At 43.9% G+C, this 18825-nt stretch overlaps 1 long non-coding RNA gene across 1 annotated transcript; it reads right to left on the bottom strand.

Moving 5' to 3' along the window:
• Positions 1-16293: 16293 nt before the first annotated feature.
• Positions 16294-18237, bottom strand: LOC131833243 (uncharacterized). The gene is made up of 3 exons (XR_009354368.1): positions 17997-18237; positions 16912-17051; positions 16294-16694 (listed from the first exon to the last, which is right to left on the bottom strand). It is a non-coding gene; the product is annotated as an uncharacterized LOC131833243 (long non-coding RNA).
• Positions 18238-18825: the final 588 nt, after the last annotated feature.

Genomic DNA, 18825 nt, shown 5'->3' with positions numbered 1-18825 from the left:
TTAAGAGTTCAGCCAGGTTTGGAGAATCTATTTTTTTTTTTTTTAGATTTATTTATTTATTGTTTTAGAGAGAGGGGTGCAGGGAGCGGCACAGGAAGAGAAAGAGAGAGAATCTGAAGCAGACTCCTTGCTGAGTTTGGAGCCCTACATGGGCTCCATCTTCCAACCCTGAGAGCATGACCTAAGTGGAAATCAAGAGTCAGACACTTAACCAACGGAGCCACCCAGGTGCCCCCAGTTTGGAGACTAGCATACAACCCTCCTCCCAGCCTGCAAGCCAGAGGGGGTGGGGCCTGGGCTGTGGGACAGGCAGAGCAGGGGATGAGGGCTGCTGGCTGCGCGACCTCGGACACCTTACGGAAATTCTCCAACCTCCTTGCTTGTAAAAAAAAAGTAATACCATTCAGTGCCTCCGTAGACCATACAGAATTGAAAGAAAATTCAGGTATAGCACAGAGCAATGTGCCTGGCATGTAGTAAATAGTCCTTAGAATTCTGCTATTATTGTATCGTTATTCATAAAGGCATAAGCATGACATTTACAAAGCCTTGTGTTTAGGCCACACCGCTCCCTCTGCTCCCTGATGTCAGAGACTGGGCCTACTCTTGTTATTTTTCCCTCCAATAAGGTCAGAGATTCATGCTTCTCTGTCTGCTTGGATATCTTTCTGCACCCACCAAAATCCTACTCACTGTGCAAGGTCAAGTGTCACTTCCTCGTAACACCTGCCTTAATCCCCTTCCTGTGTCTCCAGCCCCTAGTCCCAGCCTCTGTAGGCCTGGTCAAAGGTTGTTTCATTTCTGTGTTAATTGTCCCATGTCTGTCTGTTTCACCAGTCTGGCCCAGGATCAAGCACTGGGTCTGGTGAGAAGAGATGCGGGGGAGAATTTCCCCGAGTCAGAGAGAATGTGAAAGCTCATTCCAATGCTGACAAGGCGCTGTTGGACGTTTCTGAGCCATGAGTCAGGATTCCAGGTGACAGTGATTCATCGACAGCTCCTTATAGAGGAGGTCAATGGGTGACCAAAAGAAATGTATGTGTCAAAGGTGGCAATCAACCTCAGATGTAATTATTAGGGAATGGCAGAAGGATTCGGGGTCATGGATGTCTGGAAGACTCTTTCAGAGTCCTCAGCAGGCAGCACTGTGCATCTGGCCATGATCTCCAGGGAGTCAGTACAGCAGATCCTGTCTCTGACAGAGAGAAGTGTACAGATTCCCCAGAGGAAGGAATGATAGTTAAGGAATAAAAACATCACCTGTGTGCGGGCTGTATTAATCACGGTTGTGCTTTGTGAGGATCCGGTTCCATAGAAAGTTATCTGTGCCCACATTTCTTATCATGGATGTTTCAGGGTATTAGGTCAGGCAAGATGAAAGAGGGAGAGAGAGGGAGAAATTGATGAATGGTGTACTGCTGGGTTATTTTTCTCTTAAATATCTTCTCTTTTTTATCTGTTCTAACATCCTGACCTGAAAAGAAATTTCTATCACTCTTTCCTCTTACTGAAATGGGGCTGCACAGGTTTGAGGTAGACGATGTCACTCAGGTAGACCATTGTGAACAAAAATAGAGGCAGCTCTCAGGGGCCAAGGTAATAGATGACACAGATGATCAAAACCCACTGGAAATCTCCAAGCTTCTATTTACCATAACTCCGGTCTTCTCTCCTGCTCTCCTGGGTTTACCAGCACTGCCAATGATCTGGCAAATGCTTAGTAACCTGGTGACTTGAGATGTTTTCTGCCATTGCACAGCAAACTATTAATTGCTAGAGAGAAATATGTTTTCCATTTCTTTCTAGAGATCTTCTTCCTCCCAAAGCCAGTCTCTAAACTTTGCTTCCTCTTGCCCTTCTTTTCACATGATAGCTATTGTTAATTGCCTGATCCTCTGCTATAGTGTCTCTTAAATTTATCCCTTTCTCTCCACCTAACCCCAACTGTCCCATTAGAATTTCATTGCTTTATGCCTGAATCACTGCAACCTTCCTTTCTGCTCCCAGACATCTCACATACAACCTCAACCATGACTCACCACTCAAACACCAACACATTATGTACCCTGACATTCAAAGTCTTGTCTATGTTGACCCCTCTGGGCCCTATCTTATATTTCTTTTTCCACCTGTCTACCATCCAACCATCCTTCCATCCATTCATCCATCCATCCACCATCCATCTATCCACCCACCATCCATCTATCCATCCATCCATCTATCCATCTACCCATCCATCCATTCATCTATCCATCCATCCATCCACCCATCCATCTCATTTGTCTGTCTATCTATCTATCTATCTATCTATCTATCATCATCTATGACCTATCTTCCTATCTATCCATCTTTCATCCCCTCTATTCTCATATACAGGTTTTTACCTGAATGAGGGCTATGTTCCCTCTGCCCCCAGAACACTTCTGTTCATTTTTTTTGTTTGTTTGTTTGTTTTTTGACAGATATCGCCCTCAGCCCACAAGGATGACAAGAACCCTGGTTCGGATGCATCTTCTCTCTCTTCTCTCTCTTTATTTCCTCAAGTCTACACACTTATATACGCTTACATGACCAATCAGCGAGCAGGGTACAGGAGGGAGCGAATCGGGCTGTGCACCTAAACGAACAACTTCGCTAGCAACCAATGCTGTTTACTTCCTCTTTGGGCATTCCGCTTAGTCTCACGAGGCAATCCTAACCTGGCAACTAGCCAGGCGCCATCTTTTAATGGAGGAGGCCGCCCTGGCCAGGGGCCTGCCTCCAACATCTCCCCCTTTTTTCTTTTATGGCAGGGATCGTGCCTGTCTTAGGTTGTCAGTGGCGGGGAATATCCTTACCCATCATTAGACGGCAGATATCAATGATCTACGTCCTGTCTTAGGTTGGTATATTTCCCCCACCAATCTTACCTGTCGTTGACTACCGATCCAGCATACTTAGCCACACTTGGGGGGGATGTTCCAGCCTCGATGGCTAACAAGGCCTGCACCATGGCTTGCTGTTGCCTATGTTGCTGTCGCCTCCAAATTTGCAGTTTCCTTACTAGCAGAATCAAGCCCACTATGAGGATTATCATCAGACCAATTACACTAGCCCATTGTTTCGTAAAGGTTAACACATCTTGCAATGTTTTGATTATCTCTGGGAGGGTTGCAAGCTCACCTCTGGTATTATTTATCCTTGTTATGCCTAGTAGCAGGTGCTGAGTATAGTTTTGGAATTCTGCGGACTAATTCCCCCGCAAGTATTGGGAGAGCTGTCGGGAGACATTCTGTAAGTCACTCATATTAGTATAGGCTATGGGAGTTACACAAATTGCCAGGAAGGGTACTATACATCCCAGTCCCAATAGGGCCCCCCATATGTCCACTTGTTCTTGAACCAAATCCACTCTCTGGTTGACTATCAGGATTCCTGCTTGCAGATGTGCATTGATCTGAGTCTGTGTTTGAAGGGCAGCTGCCGTTCCTTCTGCAAGGGTGTTCACAGCTTCTGCAGTGGGTATAGTTGCAGCAAGCGAGACTGCTGCTGCCGTGGCAGCTGCTGTAGATATAGCCAATGCTGTCACAACGGTGGATGTGATACCAAAATCTCTCTTCTTTCTGGATAGCACCACCGGTAACTTGTCCTCTGGAATGGAAACTGGGATAGGAACATGGGTAGGGATACGCATAATCACAGCCAGCTTGAAGGCCGTAACATTCCAGCACTGGGAAAGACAGCAATTCTTAGTGCAATTCAACGTATCATTCAGCTCGCTAGCATTTGTTACGAGGAAAAGGAACGGTGGCCAGACGCATATGGGAGTGGGCTGATAAGTAATATTATTGGGACAAGACACATTAACTGTTGTCTCAAAGGTACTAGAGTCATTTTGTTTATAAGAACAGTTGAGGAATTTGCCACCATTTAACATGGACACTGCTGAGATATCAGTACATGCTCCTAGCAAGTTACAGACCTGCCATGCATCAAAGGGAGAGGAGGGAATATGAGAGAAGAGTTAGTCACTGGTAAAGGATATGGCCATGCTTTAACCACTGCTCACAGCTCTCTGGCTTGAGTCTGCCGCAGGAGGTGTAGCATCCCCAGAGTTATCATCAGCATCTTCAGCATCATGACTGGTGTTTGGAGGCAAGGCTGCACGCACCAGCTGCTCTGGGATCCAAATTGGAGCCTCCTTTTTCTGTGGAAAAACACATACAGACCCCCTACTCCATACTAACACTGGATCTGGTCCATTCCACTTTCCTGTGAGGATGTCCATCCAAAGTACTAAAGGCTTAAGGGAAGCAGCAGCATCACTTGCCTGTCTGTCTGCAGCTGATTTACCCATTTTGTCCAACGTTAAAAAATTCAAAATAAAGAGAATGGTGTTGAGCTTATCTTTAGGGGACCTAAAGGTGTCCCCTATTCCCCCTTTTTGTTTATAAAGCGCATTTTTTATTGTAAGATGCGCGCGCTCCACAACACTCTGTCCTTGTGGGTTATAGGGTATTCCATGTAGCAAGTGAATGTCAAGTTGTTGTAGGAAGGCTTTAAAGGGTTGTGAGGGGTAGGCGGGACCATTATCTGTCTTTAATTGGCGTGGCTTTCCCCATGCCGTGAAAGCCTGTAGGCAATGGGCGATATATGATTAGGTAACAATGGGCGATATATCATTAGGTTAATCCTTAACCCCCAAGGACGGTGCAGGTAGTAAGATCACGGCAATTTCTGCAGGAGACTACTATGTCCTGTGCCTGTGCTTTTGTTATGTTAAATTTGAGGTGAAGAGTTAAAGCATTGTTTCTTCAAATCCTCCCCTAAGTGGTCCCATTGAGGTATGTTTAGCAAGCCTTCATCTAGGAACCATGGAGCCGCCTTTTCCACTGTATTCAAAAAGGCCCGAGCAGTTTTTGCTTTTAGTGGAGTTCCATTGGCTTTCAGCAGGTCTTCTAAAGACCCTTCCAACCGCACTTTAGATACTTCAGATCCCATTATGAACACACAGACAACAGACGCGGACGTTAAAGACTCGCCGCTAAATTCCGGCTCTAAGGCCACCCCGCTTCTTATTGCAGACTTGTAAAATCCCGGCTCTAAGGCCGCCCCGCTTCTTGTTACGGTCTTGTACAAGTTTCCCACCACCTGTGTCATGGTTTTACCCCGCTTACCTGCGGACTTCTCCCTTGCAAGGTCTTCTATTTTTACTCCCCGCTTTACCCCAAAATTCCCTCTTTTGAATGTGGCTAATGTCCCCGCTTACCTGCGGACCTTTACTCCCTGCTTTCCTGCGGATTACCTCGCAAGATTCCTTTATTTAGTTCCTGGGTGCCGGCGCCATTTGTCGCCCTCGCCCCGCAAGGACGACAAGAACCCTGGTTCGGATGCATCTTCTTTCTCTTCTCTCTCTTTATTTCCTCAAGTCTACACACTTATATACGCTTACATGACCAATCAGCGAGCAGGGTACAGGAGGGAGCGAATCGGGCTGTGCACCTAAACAAACAACTTCGCTAGCAACCAATGCTGTTTACTTCCTCTTTGGGCATTCCGCTTAGTCTCACAAGGCAATCCTAACCTGGCAACTAGCCAGGCGCCATCTTTTAATGGTGGAGGCCGCCCTGGCCAGGGGCCTGCCTCCGACAGACAGAGAGAGATCACAAGTAGGCAGAGAGGCAGGCAGAGACAGAGGAAGGGAAGCAGGCCCCCTGCTGAGCAGAGAGCCCGATGCGGGACTCGATCCCAGGACCCTGAGATCACGACCCAAGCCAAAGGCAGTGGCTTAACCCACTGAGCCACCCAAGTGCCCCACTTCTGTTCATTCTTGACACCACACCTGTTTTCTAAGTCCTATGAGATGCTCTTCAAATAAATCATGGCCTCATGTCAACAATCCTGGGGGATGTTGCATACCTCATCCCCTCTTGGGGTTCACAATGCACATTTATACTTTCAAAGCCTTTAGAAGTCCTATAGCCAAATATATGCTATTCTTTCTACCTCAAATATTCCTCCAACCCCCTACTAACTAAATCTTAACTCATCTTTTAGGCCCTGCTTGAATGTCATTTTCTCAGGGAGCCTTGTCTTCATCCCTCCTCTCAACGAGGTGAGGTTCCATTACACCTTCTAGAGCATCTTCCATTCCTCCTGCAATCTGACCATCCTATTTCTAACCATCATAACGTCTGTATTTCCAGCTGGAATGCAACTTCCTCAAAGGCAGAGTCCACCACTCTCTTATTTGATGTCTTATTCCCCAACACACAACACAGTGCCTATCATGCAGGGGACTTATACACATTATCCACCAAGTAAAGGGGGGAAAAAACATAACTTTGGGAAACATTACGGCAAAAGCATGATTTTGGCTTGAGAAATTTTCTCCCTTCTTATACAACAGGTACTGGCCCACCATGATACACACTTGGAAAATGATTCCCCTTCCCTTTGCCTGAAATGCTTTATCTCCTTGACAGATAACAAATCCTATCCCTGGCTATCAGTTAGGACAATTTTTGTTGCAAACCACAGAAAATCCAGTTAAAACTAGTTCACATAATCAAGGGCTTTGAGAAGTCTAGAGCTAGGTCTAGTTCCCAGCAAGGGTTTATGTAGCAAATCAAATGATGTCACCAGTGGCCTGGTTTCTCCTTGGCTCCTCTTTGTCTTCTATTTGTATTCCATGGTGAGGCTTCCTCCCACATTCTGCCCTGGGTTCCCCCTTTGAAATAGAGGAAAGGTTGTCCCACTGCCTCAGATCATACTGAGTATATTCTGATGTCCTCTAAGCAAGGCATGAAGCTTTTCTTTCTAGGAGAGTTCAAAGCCTGGGAGTGACTCATGCTTGGGGGCAGAAGTCATCTGGAGGTGTCTTCACTCATATATCTGGCAGCTGAGCCTCAAGTGGAACTGCAACTGGGACTATGGACCAGAACTACCAAACCCAACCTCTTCCTGTGACCTCACAGCATGGAGGCCTTTGACCTCTTACATGGGGGCTCTGGGCTCCAAAGACAATTATCCCTAGAAAACCAAGGTGGGGCTTACCTTTTAAGAACTAGCCTCAAAAGTCACATAGTATCACTGCCAAAGTAGTCACAAGCCCATTCAAATTCAAGAGGAAGAAACAGAGGGCCCATCACTCATTGGGAGAAGTTTCAAATCATATTATAAAGAGTGTGGGTTAGGAGATATCATTGTGACCATCTTTCAGAAATACAATATGTCACACTCCATTACATAGTTTAAGTCTCTTAAGGGCCAGAGATCTTTAGAAATACTACTTGAATCAGCCACTGAATCTAAGGATAGGAATAATTTGCCAATTATATGTTAATTTAATCTGTAACAAGATCAAACAAACCTTTGTTAGGTTTTCTATTTAAAGTGTTTAAAAGATTCTGTTCTGTTAGAATATGCATAAAATAAATGGTTGCATGCAAGATTAAAATAGAGAAGAAGATTCTAGGGATAACCACTTGAGGACTTGAAATAGTCATTGGAAGTAGATTTGGTCTTAGGAAGAAACTGGCTCTTGGAACTGTCCAAACAATTTTCCAAGTTTTCCATCATGTGCTCCCCCTCTAGAATCTTCACCTTGAACTCAGTCCACATCAAATTTCTGTGGTTTCTCAAAGCTTGCTTTAAACTCACTCTCCTTAGGACCTTTGCACATGCTAATCCTCCCAAATGAGACTATTTCTAGTTCTAATCCTCATCTAGCTTAGATGACACCTTCTCCAGGAGGCCTTCTCTGACACACTTCTCTTTTTTACCATCTCAAAATGTCCCATCTTTTGGGTACTGACTGGTTACTTGTTTGTCTCCTCCACTAAGCTGTACACTCTGAGAAGACAGAGACAAAATCCATCTCAGTAACCATTATATGATAGTGCATGACACACAGCAAGTCTTCAAACAAAATGGAGCAGATGCTGTCATTGCCCCACCCACAGCCTCTTGTCCTTATCATTTTAGCCCAGGATGGTCCCAATTCTAGCTGCCAGTATTTGCACTCCTTTGGCTGAGCACTTTCTCTGGCCACCAAAACCTGCTTTGGCTACTCCAGAAGCAGGGCCAAAATTCTAGGGAATTCATGCTTCCTGGGAGCAGTCCTCAATCAATGATTAATGGGAGTTGGTATACAAATATCCCAGTGCCCTCGACTCTTGGGTGGGATAACTCTGAGGCATGTGTTCTACACCAGATCCCAAAGTTTCCCAGCTGACCCAACATTGCACTGTTGATTGGCTATCTTCTTTCTCTGTCTTATTTCCTCACCTCACAGCTGGTATTTTCTTTGGTTCTCCAGTAAAGGACTTGTTTTCAAGTCCTTGACTCGGTCTCTGCTTCCTTGAGAACCCCCCTAGGACAGAATGTTTGTTGAATGAACAAGGGAGCCTCTGTTCTAGTCCCTGCCCCCGACTCACCACACCACAGCTGGTGCATGCAACCCAATAGCCAGTAACCATGCCTGATCCGAGCCAGGAAGAACGAACACCTAGCAGGAAATTTTAAACCTTCATTTCTTTCTCCAGTGACATGTGTAATCAAGACACAAACACAGGAATGTTATTTTACTTAAAAGAGCAATGCTGAGAAATGGCACAGAAAGGGATGGTTAAATCAGTAAATGACATGACACCTGTGAATGAAATTAGCTCTAGCAGCCGAGACAAAGACTGGCTAGATCAATTTCCAGATGAATAATACCATTTGTTTTTCAATTGCTTGGCACTTGACTGGCTTTGCACAATCTTTCTTTCATCCTGCTGCAGAAATGGAGACCAAGAGCCACTCTAGGAGGGTCACACAACACTGGAGAGGGAGCAGATGTTGGAGGTAAGAATGGAATTTATAGTTTCTCTTCTTCCCCTCCTCTACGAGCCATTGTTGTAATTTGGAAAGAGATTTGAAGTGGATTACATCCTGCCCTGGGGTCAGTGAGAGGACTTACTCTTTTACTCCCCCACCATCCTTCCCCTACAATTCTCTTCTTTTTCCCCTTCCAGTTAATTAATAGGTGTTTGCTGGATATGGGAAAAATAAGGCACATTTCTCTGGGGAATAAACAATGGAGAAGCTTGAAAAGTATGAGGCTTCATTCTGCAAAGGGCCCTCTGAGGTCAGAAAAATCAATGATGCAGGATTTGATGTTCTCTTTTGGCCACAACCCAGCTCCATATCTGAGGGGAGAGGAGGGGACAGCGAGGAGCAGCGAGCCCCAGAAAAAACAATATTTGTACTTCCCTCCTCTGTCAAAAGAAATCATCTTTAAATTGAACATAAATCTATAGAGGGTAAAGAAGTTGTAAGAAATCCAAGAACCCCAAAGTATTGAGAAAGCAGGAGCTATTTTGCCATATTTAGAGAGTGTGTGTGTACATCGGCACCTGGGCCCTTGAGGGGCGCGGTTCCTTACTTGAATCTGTCCCCTCCTCCCTAATGCTGACTGACAGGTCTTCCTGCTTCTAGTGTTCTCTCAAATCCAGTCATCCACCAATCTTATCAATCCAGATCCTACCATTGGACTCACCTACTTAAAACTAGTGGCTCTCCGTTGCCTCCAGGTGGCATACTGAAATGCTCAGAGAGCCCAGAAGGTTGCGTGGAAGCCTGAGGAATTGGAAAGGACTGGGGCAAACAGAGAGCCCCCCACCTGGTTTAGAGAAGGCAGGTATGACACGGGCCCGCTCCTGCAAGACCAAGAATCCAGGGATGTCAGATCCAGCTCTTCCAAGGGATGTCAGGAGGGTACTGACTTGTAAAACTTTGTAAGAGCTAAACAAAACAGGTCCTTAGGATTTTAAAAATATATATATATATATATCGCATGGCCACTAGTTTGCAAGCTCGAACGCTCTGGATGATATGTAAACCCCTTCACGTGGCATCCGATGTCTTCTACGGTCTTATCTATTCTTGTGTCTGTCCCAGTCATCTATTCCTCACTTTCTCTGCCCCTGAGGCCTCACACCCCCCAGGGGCAACTCAAGTTAATATACAGAATTGAAAGGGGAGGATACGGATACGGACTTGTCTTGAAGTGGAGTCCACAGACCACGCTCACCATTTTTGCTCAGGTTGCTTTACAAATGGACCTGAAGGGGGCTGAGAGAGATTACAGGGGGCACCAAGTTCCCCCTTGGGTTCCTTCCTGGTGCACATCCCCCTCTAGTTTACCCTCCAGAAGTTCAAAGACCCTGTTTCCTCTAACAGGATATTCTTCTATGCTCTTATGCACCTGGCCGACTTGTATTCATTTTTCAAAACCCAGCTTAAATATCGCCTCTGAGTCCCTGAAGACTCTCCAGAAAGAGTCACTCCCTTTTCCTTCTGTACCTTGCATGCATTGTTACTACCACCTGGTCACCATGTGGTGTATATAATGCTTCCTGTGTCTGACTCCCCCGTGGACTGGGGACTATCTGAGTTGGAGGCTGTGTCTTATATTTGTGTCCTCAGGGCCTGGTTCACGGAGCCCTCCTTCTACTTCTGTATTCCAACATCTAGAATCATCTCTCACACTTCTGCGAACACACCAGACATTCAGTAACTGCTTGTTGAAATGAAACCAAACTGAGAACTGAGAATTCACGTTGCCAGGCTCCTGACTCACAACTTCCTTATAGAATGTACCTCGCCCGCCACCTGCCTAACCCACTTATGTAACCCAGTTTGGCATTTCTGATTCCTCACTCAGCCTGGGAGGTTTTACAATGGGCCGCACCTGCTGTGGGGTTGGGGACAGCCGCGGGGGAGCAGGTGGATGGCAGAGCACAATTACACAGAGCCACGTCTGGCCAGATTGGAGAAAGGGCAGCTTTGTCAGGGTGCCTGGATGCAGCACCTGTGCTGAAATCGGGGCAAAAGGAAAAGGAATGCAGTGGCTGACCAGTGCTCCCCTTGGAAGCGGTTCTGGAAAGTGGCAGGGGCAGGGCCCAGCGGGTAGAGGAGGAGGACTAGCTTCCTAAAAGCCAGTGGGGATTTCTGGGGAGGAGGAGTCACAGAAGGGACCTTGCACAGGGTGGATGAAACAAGCTTCTATTTTTGTCGAAGCCAAGGGCAGTGACTGTACTGAAATGCCCTGGCCTTGTGGGCAGGAGGGTGGCCTGGGACACCCTCCGTCCCTTCCTGCCCTGGGCAAAAACTCAGAAGAGGCACCATGCCCCCATGTTCTGGCACCAGTGGGCCAAACCACAGACAGGCAGTCCGTCATCCCCAAGTGCCTGGAAAGTGAGCAGAGAAGGAAGAAATTCTAAGTTTGAACTGTGCTCTGGACTGGGTGGAGACATGTAAGTCCATCAGAAGGAGGGGGCCAACTCAGCAGTCTTTTCTGGACTCACAGGCCCTGGGGAAATTTCCCTAGGGGCAGTGGGAAATATTTGGAAAAGGTGCCTTTAACCAGAAAAGAAACCTTGTCACTTTTGATATTCTATTTTTATTTGTTTTAATTTTTTAAAATTCTGTTCAGTTAGCCACTGTATAATACATAATTAGTCTTTGATATACAGTGTTCAATGATTCACTTTTGGTATTTTAAAACCCAGGAGAGAGTGCCTCGGTGGCTCAGTTGTTTAAGCATCTGACACTTGATTTTGGCTCAGGTCATGATCTCAGGGTTGTAAGATTGAGCCCTGAGTCAGGATCTGGGCTCATCAGGGAATCTGCATGAGATTCTCCCTCTCTCTCTGCCCCTTCTCCACCTCTATTAAAAAGGGGGAAAAAAATAAAACCCAAGAGAAAATGTCTTGTTTGTGCCAGGGACTTTTTTGGTGTGGGGGGGGGCATTACTTTATTTTGTATTGTTTTCATGTATTTTTCTTTACATTATTACTTCAGTTAATCCTCATAAGTCTTCTTGGGCGTAGGCATCATTTTCAACCCAAAGAAAGTGATGTTTGTCCCAGAGAGCAGACATCTCGTTGAGCTAGTAAGGTGGCCCCCTGCCCTCATTTTCTTATACTAGTTCAGCTTCTGTTTGGCCACCAGGAGGAAGGAGAAGGCTGAGGTGAGATGGAACCAAGAGAGAGAAAACAATGTAGATGCGATGCTGCCTTTTCCTCCTGTAGGTGTCTCAGTACAGCTGTAGTATGGTTAGGGATAAAAGGGCATGAGATTTTTTTGGATTTTTCAAGAATGACTCAGACTCAGGACTGGGCAGAGTTGCTTGCTACATTTAGGGTCGAGAAGACCATTCTCTTTGTCTATACAGAGATGGTTTTTACCCTGGTGCCCAATCTTTGCCCCTCTAGGGAGATTTAAATGAGTCTTCAAATAGCACTCTTGCATGGTTTTGGCAATGCAATCATGAGTGACTCCTGGAGACAAAAGGCAGGGTGGGGGTGGGGACCAAGTGCAGAGATGCAACAGGGGACAGATGCGACGACGTAGTTGTGGCTGACAGACTGTCTCTGCACCTGTGAGGCACCCTCTAGGGACTCATAGTGACAAGTTCCAGACACTGTGGAGGGGTTCGTTTTTGGCAGCCAGACCTGGGGGTGCTCAGGCAACTAACTATAATTTGTCATTAATAGTAAGTGTGACTTTGGGGCTCCTGGCTGGCTCCATCAGTGGAGCGTGGGACTCTTGGTCTCAGGTTTTGGGTTTGAGGCTCAGGTGGGGTGTAGAGATTACTTAAAAATAAAATCTTTTCAAAAAAGCATATGTGACCTACCTTAAAGACACAAGTCCACGAAGTCATCTGAATACCTGGATCGCACCACTTTTGAAGAAATTAAGTACTTTTCAAAACCTGGACAGCAAACAATGGTGTGCAAAGGAGAGGAATGGAGAGCTGATGGGATTCAGAATCAGCTCTTGCTAATACTCTGGAAGAGCGTCGTAGTCTGCGAACCCCAACCTTTCCTTTTCATCACACACCACCTATTCACCTATTCTTTTGTGGCAAATTGGTCAATCATTTGAATGTCTTTTTGCCTTGATTTCTACCTTTTAGTGAAATTCATACAGTATTTACTCCCAATAATTCACTACAAAGAATCATTACTGTCTAATATAGAAATATACACTGTTGAGCTTGTCTGGTAAAAGAAAATAATTTAGTTACAAGGCACAGCATTCCATTTTTAAAAGAAGTTGGAGGAAAAAGGAGCTATCCACATAACAGAAAAACAATAATTGTGGTTATGTGAGTTAAGTAACTGTTGATGTTTGTGGTTTGTTTTGTTTTTTAAGAATAACACTGGAGAAGACTAAATAATGTTAAAATGGCAATACTCTCCAGATTGGCTTACAAAGTCAACACAATCCCTGTCAAAATCTCAACTGCCTTTTCTACATAAATTGATCTTAATTCATATAGAAATGTAAGGGACCCAAAGTAGCTAAAACAATTTTGAAAAAAAAATCAAAGTTGGAAAACACAGGCTTCCCAATTTCAAAACCTATGATAAACCTACCCGAATCATAAGACAGAGTGGTACTGGTATAAGGATAAACATATATTGAGAACCCAAAAATAAATTCATATATTTATAGATAATTGATTTTCAATAAGGGTGCCAAGATAATCCACTAGGAAAAGAATAGTTTTTCAACAAATGGTGTTGGATAACTGCATATCCACATGTAGAAAGGAAGGAAGGAAGGAAGGAGAAAGGAAAGAAAGAAAGAAGAAGAAGAAGAAAAAAAAGAAGAAGAAGAAGAAAGAAAGATAGATGAATTTGGATCTGTACCTTGCACCATATACAAAAGTAATATGAATCAAAGACAAATGCAAGTGCTAAAACTATGAAACTCTTAGAAGAAAAGAGGAGTAAATCTTTATGACCTTGAGTTCGTCATGACACCAAAGTACAAAGAAAGAAACAACAGATAAGTAAAACCTCATCAAAAATAAAAACATTTGTGTTTTAAAGAACACCACCAAGAAAGTGAAAAGACAACCCACAAAATGAAAAGTATGTATTTGAAAATCTTATATATGATAAGACTCTATATCCAGAATATATTAAAAAAAAAACCTCTTACAACTCTACAACAAAAAGATAAACAGATTTAAAAATGGGCAAAGGATTTGGACACACATTTATTTAAAGAAGACGTACAAATACCCAATAAAAATGTGAAGAAATGTTTATCATCACTAATCATTTAAAAAATGCAAACCAAACCTGAATGAGATCTCCCGTCACACCTACTAGCATGACCTATAGTAAGATAGATGGACAAAGAGCAAGTGTTGGGGGGAAATGTGGAGACATCGGAACCCTTATACATTGCTGGAGGACATGAAAAATGTGTTTCCCTTCTGGAAAACAGTTCAGCAGTTCTTAAATAAGGTAAACATGGAGTTAAACGGGAGTTCCCGTCCTAGTTATACACCCAAGAGAACTGGAACTAAGAACCTACACAGTAATTTGTAACAAGTTAAGTTAGAATTAAATGTTCATGGGGCATCTGGGTGGCTGAGTCAGTGAAGCATCTGACTCTTGACTTCAGCCCAGGTCATAATCTCAGGGTGGTGAGATTGAGCTCTCTGTGGGGCTCCATGCTGGGTGTGGAGCTTGCTTAAAATTCTCTCTTCCTCTCCCTGCTGCCCAGGCCCCCTGGCTCGCATGTATGCACACACTCTCTCTAAGAAAGAAAGAAGAAGAGAATTAAGTGTTCATAGCAGCATTATTCATAACAGCCAAAAAATGGAAAAAGCCCACGTGTCTGTCACCTGTTGAGTGGATAAACGGAAATAATATGTCCATACAGTGAAATGTTATTTAGCCTTAAAAACTGAAGTATTGATCCGTGCTACAACGTGGATGATCCTTGACAGCACTGTGCTAAGTGAAAGAAGCCAGACATAAAGGCCACATATTACAGATTCCCCAACATCTACGAAGTTAGAATAGACAAATCCATAGAGATAGGAAAATAAATTAGTGTTGCTAGGAGCTAAGGGTTTGGACAAGGAGAGAAGGAGTGTTGATGAGTATGCATTTCTTTTTGGGGTGATGAAAATGTTCTGGCGTGAGATAATGGTGACGGTTGCACAACCTTGTGATTATGGTGAAACCACTGAATTATGCACTTTAAAAGAGTGAATGTTATGGCATGTTAATTACAGCTCAATTAAAAAAAAATACCTCAGGTGTGGGTCAAAAAAATAGATGAGCAAAAAGGAATAATGCTAAAGAAAGTATGGTGTGACTGTGTAGCCACAAGTTCATGAAATATGAGCCTAGAGTCTCCCCGCAAAAAGAGCTTGCCTGATCCTAAAAAAAAACCTGGAGAGAGGATCCTTCATTGTCGTTCATGCTCAGACAGCCGAGCGTCTCCCCCTAGAGCTGGTGCAGAAAAGAATTTCCCTCCAGTCTCTTTCAAGAATCTCAGCCACCGTCCCCAGGGCCTCTGACAGCCCAGTTCCCACACTTCACCTTTCTACACTGCTACATTCCAGAAATCAGGGTGTTCCTAACACATTTAATGTTTTGTCATGTATTACCCAAGTCTAAAGCCTCAATGACCTCACGGAATTCAGGCTGCAAAGGAAACGATCCAAGGTTCACAGATACGGCCATTACAGCATGTTATATAACTCTGAAAAACTGGAATGATCTAGCTACCTGACGATAAGGAATTGGTTAGGAAAATGATGGTACAGCTTTACAATGGAGTATTATGGAACTCTGGAAAGTAGTGTCTAATAATTAATGTTTAGCAACATAGGGAAATGCTTATGATCATGGCAAGCACAAAATACAGTGGATACAGAATCGAATGGGCATTATATTCTCAACTCTGGTAAAAATATACTTAAGAAATATTCCATGATATTAATAGTGATCATTTTAGCAGGCAGATATTTCCACTCTAAATTTTCTTTTCAAATTTTCTACAGTAAATATGTCATATTTTTCTCATTGGAAAAAATAATTATTTGAGGGAGAAATTCCAGGTGACAAAACAGAAGAATTTTAGCAGCCTTGGAGGTACTATGTACATCTCATTGGCCAGAATCCATCCCGGGGCCACTGCTTGTTTCCCCTGTGTGCCCAGAGAAAAGGAAATGATTTGAGGAACCATAGGCGACCTCTGGCACAGGGTCGCAAGAGTGTTCGGGCATCGGCTAAAGCTCACATAGCTGGTAAGTTGGACCAAAGGTTCAGAATCAGGACCGAGTCTCATCCAGCTTGTCATTATGCCCTCTTCCAGGTCCCAACATTCCTCTCCCTTCTGGAATGTTCTCTAGTGCATGGATGCTAGGCTCATCAGTAGGGAGGGTAAGAAAGTCTGATGAAAATGTTAATGCAAAATAGAGTTGGAGCCTTTCTAGACTCAACAACAATTCTTGTACCATATTTTCTTCCCAGGTTTTTTTTTTTTTCCCCCTTGATCAACATCTGTAACTCCACATTAAACATTAACATGCGGCCTATGTATAGCCGTGTTGAATCACTCTATTATACTCCTGAAGCTAACTAACTGAAATTAAAATTAAATCTTTTAAAAAAGAAAAAGAAAAATGCTGCCATTAAAAAAAAAAAAAACACTAAAGTGAAGCAGACACCAGTTTTAAGGCAATTCATTACTGTGCTTATGATATACGCCATCATTTATAGGTTTGTTTCTGCAAAAGCAGGACTTCAAAGGCTCTTCCAGCCTCCCTCACCGCGCCTTTCCCAGCCTGTGTGCTCTGCTGCCGCCGGTGGAGGGCTGGGCTTGGCTCTGCCTCAGGTTCTGATGGTGAGCTTTCCCTGGGAATGGAGAAAAAGCAAAACAGAACTGAGTATAAACATGAACTTGACTGACTAATCGTTATCATTAAACAAAGGGGTTATAATTCAAACATGATTTAAAGAAATACAGATACCTGCGGATATTTGTTCACAAACATTTGTTTTAAAAAAACGAGAAGGGATCTAATTAACATCATCTTGACACTTCAAACACATTTTCTTATCTAACCTTCACATGAACCCTGCTGGGATGGGTCTTCCCATCCGGGTTCTGCAGATGGAAGCAGGCACGTGGGATCGTGAGTGAGTGGGTTCATCTTCTTGGCAATCTCTTGCTCTGGTGTTTAATTCTCTGACCCATTTCCTTCTCTAGGAGAAAGGAGTGGAAAATAATAAACAAATAAAATAACTACTTCTCAGAGTCTAGGGAGAACTGAATAAGATGATAGCACTGAGATGTGACTGTGACGACTATTTCATTTACAGATAAGGAAAGATAGGCTCAGAGAGTCATTTTCTCAAAGCCAGCCAGAAGTAGCAAGGCTGGGGCTTGAGCCCCCACTTCTGTAGGTCTGATGCCTGAACCCTTTCTCTTAGCTCTTGCTGCCTTCAATATTCTAGCAGGCACAAGACTCAGGCACAAAGATGCCTACACTGACCAGCCTATAGTTCACAGGTACGTTTCCTTTCCTTTTAATATATAAAATGTCTCGAGACCCCTGGGTGATGCTCAGTTAAGCCTCTGACTTCTGGTTCCGGCTCAGGTCATGATCGAACCCCACGTGGGACTACACACTCAGCAGGGAATCTGCTTGAGATTCTCTCTCTCCCTCTGCCCCTCTTGCTCATGCTTTCTCTCTCTAAAATAAATAAATAAATCTTTCTAAAATAATTTTTTATTATGCTATGTTAGTCACCATACAGATAAATCTTTAAAAAAAATAAAATAGCAATAAAAAGTCTCAATCACTGTCTATTCAAACTCTACCACCTGTTAAATTTTTCTTTATTTCAAGGTCTAGAATTGAAAGCTTAGCTCATTTGCCTTCCATCTTTCTCTCCCAGGATGAATGCTCATCTGGAAATACTGGAGTTTCTGGTGCCATCTCTCTAAAATGCAATAAGAATTTATCAGAGTCTTCACTCACCTCGTGAGGAGGGCTGGAAGAGGGCAGAGGACAAAGGCGAGAAATCACAAGACCTGAGTACCAGCCTCACCACGTACTAGCTACTGCATCTCAGGTGATTTCTCCTGCGCAAGTCTCAGGTTCCTTAGCCCTGAACTGGAGACACCTGTAACACACACTGACTTACCGCACAAGCTTGTGGGATCAAATGAAGTGGAGCCCTTTGCAAATTGCAAAGTTCTGTGTGATTGCCACAATCTATCGCCAGGCAGTTCTTCAAATAGGAGACAGATTTCTTTCCCTTGGCAATAATCGTGAGTAATATATTCCAGGATGTTTTGCATTTTCCTGTGCTTAAAATAAAACTGAACCCAAACAAGAATGCAGACATGGTCCCGCGTTCTGCGACTTTGGTTGAGTGTCTCCTATGTGGGAGGCTCTTTGCTTCAGTGCGCTGGAGATAAAATGTAACCCCACCCCCAGCTACTTCGCCGTCTAGTGGAAGAGGCTAGACATTTATACAAAGTGTTGGATACTTTAACAGAGGAACAAGTACAGTGTTAGAAACGTCGAAAGAAGCAGGGGTTCCTTTTAGTTTAGTGAAATCTGGGAAAACTCCTTGGAGGACGGAATATTTGAGTTGGGTCTTAAAGTTGGCTAACATTTGAGAAAGTAAGGAGAACCAGTTGAGCAGAGATTTGGAGATGGGAAAATGCAGGCTGTGTGTGGAAAGGGAGGAGTAGTTTGACTTAACTGAGTCAAAGGGGACAAAAAGAAGATGGGACACAGATACAGATTTGAGGGTACTTGAAAGTTAGACTGATGATTTGTTTTTTTTGAATGAGAAATTGAAAATTGATCCAGCACAGGGTTACAGAATGCCCTGGGGTAAATGGAGAGACCAGAGGCAGGCAGAATGCTTCAGGGATCATTGCAGTGGTCCACATGTAAGGAAATTCTGAATTTAGGATAGCAACAACAGAAACAGGGAGCTATCTTATAGGTGTAGACTCTGA

Source organism: Mustela lutreola, chromosome 6, assembly GCF_030435805.1.
Source record: "Mustela lutreola isolate mMusLut2 chromosome 6, mMusLut2.pri, whole genome shotgun sequence".
In the NCBI taxonomy this organism is placed as follows: Eukaryota; Metazoa; Chordata; class Mammalia; order Carnivora; family Mustelidae; genus Mustela; species Mustela lutreola.
The sequence above is the reverse complement of the archived record's forward strand: the minus strand, read 5'-3'. Positions and strand labels throughout refer to the sequence as shown.